This window comes from Limulus polyphemus, unplaced genomic scaffold, assembly GCF_000517525.1.
Source record: "Limulus polyphemus unplaced genomic scaffold, Limulus_polyphemus-2.1.2 Scaffold306, whole genome shotgun sequence".
Classification (NCBI taxonomy): Eukaryota; Metazoa; Arthropoda; class Merostomata; order Xiphosura; family Limulidae; genus Limulus; species Limulus polyphemus.
The window spans coordinates 281,168-286,108 of NW_013665916.1; positions in this window are offsets into that span (position 1 = coordinate 281,168).

The following is a 4,941-nucleotide window of genomic DNA, read 5'->3' on the forward strand; positions in this document are numbered from 1 at the left end:
CTTTGGATTTAGTATTTAAATAAATGCCGACATATATTCAGTTATGATATTTGCCAACAAGATTGATACACAGTTTTCTTTTTTAACACAAATACGTTTTAATATACACAACAGTACAACTTACAATAACAATTATTACAAATAATGATTTATAGACAAAAGTTTCACAAACTTACAAGCAATATAAAGTTTTCTTTCTAGTCTGGAACTTCCTTGATATCTTATCGAGGGTTCATCATGAGTGAGTTGATTACGAGCTGACGAAGATATATTTCACTTAACGGGAAGCTAGCTAGTTTTGTCTCTCATTGATCACACGCCGAGGCCCGGCATGGCCAGGTGGTTAAGGCACTCGACTCGCAATCTGAGCGTCGCGGGTTCGAATCCCTGTCACACCAAACATGTTCGCCCTTTCAGCCGTGGGGGCGTCATAATGTGACGGTCAATCCCACTATTCGTTGGAAAAAGAGTAGCCCAAGAGATGGCAGTGGGTGGTGATGACTAGCTGCCTTCCCTCTAGTCTTACACTGCTAAATTATGGACGGCTAGCGCAGATAGCCCTCATGTAGCTTTGCGCGAAATTAAAAAAAAAATCAAACAGCTTTCGAAGTGTGCACACTGATTATAGGGAACTACTAATAGACACTCTCTGGCGTTTCGGTTATATTTATAGCCGTGGGAAGGTTTTCTAGAAAATTTAGTCTTACGTAACAATACTGAGCTCCATTTAAACGTTTAAGTACATACATATATATATATATTGTTGATTCTTACTCTCAAGAATCTTCTACAACTTTGGAGAATAGGCGGGAGTTTCGCAATACATATTTAACACTATAAGTTACGCATGTTTTAAAATATAAACTTAATCTAAATAAACGTTGATATTCAAATAAATACATAACAATTCGTTGCACTTGGTGACAGTTTTTTTGTGAGATATTTCACAGAAAAGTCAGAGTAAGGCAATGTCTTGAGAATTAAAAATTCATAAAAACGAATCATGTTATATATCATACCTCAACAGAAACCAAAACTCTCTTTTTTGGCCAATTCAAAAACAAGAAAATAGGGCATGATAGCATGCTTAGGCTTGAATTTGTCACGATTAACAATTTCACCGAATGTGCGATTATTACAAATCTACCTTGAAAGAGACGATATACTTTCCAAATATTTCGTTTATCAATCAACAGGGGTCCTATCTATAAGAGTTGGATCTTGAATAACAATTTTTAACAACCAGATGCTTAATTGGTTTACTCATATCTTGTGGTGTTTAACTAATTACTATTTAAGCCACAATTATTTCCTACTAGCGAAAGTACCCGGCTTCGCTCGGGTTATTAGGTTGATTTATTCTAGATGACTATGTCAATGTGTATATTCTGAAGCCATTTTAGCATAAAAGAACAGTCTAAAATATTTTAAACATAGTTGGAACGCATTGTTACCAAAACGCAATGGCTTTTTCTATATATATATTAGAAGTTGTTATATAAGGAGCCACTTCTTTTTCTTTTTATGTGGTTTTTCGCTAGCTTGTCTCATCAAAAAGATGCGCAGGTACTTTCGCGTCCGCATGTGCGAGTCTTTCTGTCTGTGATTTCTATTTGTAATATAAGGAAATACGCCATTAACTAATGTTTGATACAATTATTGCAATGGTATAGATTCTGAGTGACCAACTTATTCACCCCAGGGCAATGTTGAGAAAAACAGTGTTCACTGATATGGTAAACAAAACCAAAATGTCATTGATACATCAAAAAAATCACACTGAATGTTATTAAGTCGATTCTGCTATTGCTCAGAGAAATAAGATTCACTGACTTGGCAGCTAAGAAGATATTGTTGGTACACTGAAAAGTTCCTACTGTTGTTGTTGATTATTCTTGACTTGGTAGTACCTCGGAGAATTTCATTCATATATCAAACGTTGTTTACAATATTCACACTTCTTTTCTATGTGGTTTTTCGCTAGCTTGCTCCATTACAAAGATACGCACACGCACGTGGATAAGTAATAATACCAAGGTGCCCACCCTTAGGGTACATTTAGTATGGGTGCAAAATTTCAGGTTTCTAGGTTCTTTCCTCTTGGAGATATGGTGGTCACATATTCTTTTCAATGAATGTTTTTTCCCATACCTTGCCTCATAAAAAAGATGTGCACGCGCGTGGATAAGTAATAATACCCAAGTGCACGCCCTCAGGGTCCACTTAGTATGAGTGCAAAATTTCAGGTTCTTTCTTCTTGGAGTTATGGCGGTCACACACACAGACACGCCCTTTTATTATAATAGATTTAAAAGAAAAAGATATAATATATACGTTTCAACCACATTTCAGGCCATCATGAGGCAGAATAAAAACAGACAAGACAAAGTATATATATATACATACACACATACATATACTTGATTTAAAATATAGAAAACTCGTTTCCTTAACATGTGGCGCAAGTCAATTTTAAGTTAACGTTATATTTAAATGAAATAACATTGATATATGCATGCCTATTTAACGTAATCATACAACAATATTCAAAATATGGTGCTGAGAAATATATGCATGTTCATACAATGTTAATCCTAGTACCATTGAAAGACTTTCCTCTTTATTTAAAAAAAATATCTGTCTTTAATTATTTCTAGCAATTCTCTTACTTTCAGTTCAATATAATTCCTCAGGAAACAAATTAATTCTGTCTCATCCAATAGCATGCTGTGGTTATAGTTAATATCCTGATCTGCTACACATGATAAATTGCTCTTTTATCTCTATGTTTAGATGTATATATATCTTTTTGTATAGACAGCTGAAAATGTCGTGAGGTTAAACAAATTTACTTTATGAACTGTCTTGTTAACAGTTTTATCAATGATTATTGGTTTGTATACTCTATCTATGTCACATGATCAAGATATACGATTTTTTGAAAAGGTCAGCATCATTGGACGAAATACGAAGAGTTCTGTATATTAGAGTATGGAACACATCAGCTGTTTGAAATAAAGGGTGACACGAATCTATATGTGGCGGTCCAGTGACTGAAAAAGGCTTCCGAAAACCCGACATTTTTAAGGGGAAAATAAGAGTTTATACTCACCAAAACATCAAAATAAAGTCAGCTGCTTGTTTTGCTAATTCTCAAGGGAAAATAATATAAATTTTCGTCAAGTTTATGATATCTCTAATTTCAACTGGAGAAATGTGGTTCTAAATTAACTTATCTTTAAAACAGCCAAAATCAGCTTTTAAATCTAAGGAAACCATGTCAGATACAAAATTACATAGCTAAATAATAAATTTACATCTTAAAATAACGTGTAAATCTTCGTATATGCTATGCCCTTACTCGGAAGAATAAAAGTTGTACTTTTAGTCAAAAGGATTGTTAAAAACTACAGAATAAATTTGATACCTTATCTAAGTCACATATTACTTTAGTGACTAGATTTATCTCCAAAAGCGATAAATGTATCCGATTATCAAATAATTGAGGGCCAGTAAAATTATTAAGCAAATGATTTAATTTCTCTATAAATAATCTTGTACCAAACACCACACACAAGTTAATCCCAGTTACTGAATCTAACTTAAACTTTCCCTCTCATCTAAGACTAAAAAATAAAATCAATCTGGATTCAAACTTAGTCATCAACAATTACACTTATGGTAAATATAATCTAACAAAATACGAAATGCTTGACCTTAAGGCTCTAAGATATAATAAAATCATTGCCATAACCAAAGCTGACAAAGGTAACCAAATTATTATCGTAAATAAAAACAATATACTGAAAATGTTAATAATTTGTTAACAGATGGTTCGTTTTGTACTGAGTAACAGAATGTTAGATTTTCAAACTGATATCACATGTTTTGCGGTGCCTAAAAACAAATTATGCATAGGGTCAATTGGAGTTATTCTAACAGGATCAAAATAGAGAAGTTTCAACAGGCAAGAATATCGTGTACCAAACTGACGTTCAAACTTTTCCTCATCACCTTTACTTGTACAATATTCGATAATTATATATTCTTTTTGATAATTGACTTTTTCTTTTATCCCATTATGCTCTATTAAACCTATATAATTTTTCTCTCCACCATTCCAGGGAACTCTTAATTTTTCTTTATTTTTTACGTTTGTTACAGCTCCTTGTTTCTGAATGACCAAAAAATCCACACAGTTTTCAACTAGCTATAACATATTACACCTTACACAAATAAGGGCAAATTTAAAACACTTTGAGGAGATTTATAGGATGACAAAAAAAAAAACTGTCCAAACGTCCGTATTTATAAATGACTCACAAGAAAGAACCTTCAAAAACCAGTAATTAATGTACTGCCATAACATTAAAAACACGTTATGCACTATTTCTGTGTCGTTAGACAACTGCAGAACAATTGTGACTATAAAAGAGAGTTGACAGCCCCCAAAGTTATAGCTCAACAGAATCCTTCTCAATGTAGCCACATCAATCATATCATGGGTTTAATCTGTGACTGAGAACTAAACTGAACCAAACAAAAAAATATATCACAAATAAAACATAGTAAAGAGCTGATTATGTACGACGACTGACTGGCAACATACATACGTCCAGTGGCAGAGTACGATTGCCCTGCATGGTTAAATTTAGTTAAATCAAAAATAAATAAACTACAGATAAGACAAAACTTAATAGTCGCTAAAGCATATGGGATTCCCAGAATTATAAATTAGGCAAACATCTTTATGTTGTTAGGCAGACTTCTTTATAGATCAATATACTATTTCAAGAAAATTTTGAAAAAATGCTTTCAAAAAAACTTTATCAAACATGATGAGCATAGACATAAGTACTTCTCACTACTAACTCTAGTAAACTCGTTATGTAACCCACGGCCACTTACTACTGAGCAAACCCATAGCTAGTAGTGTTAGTT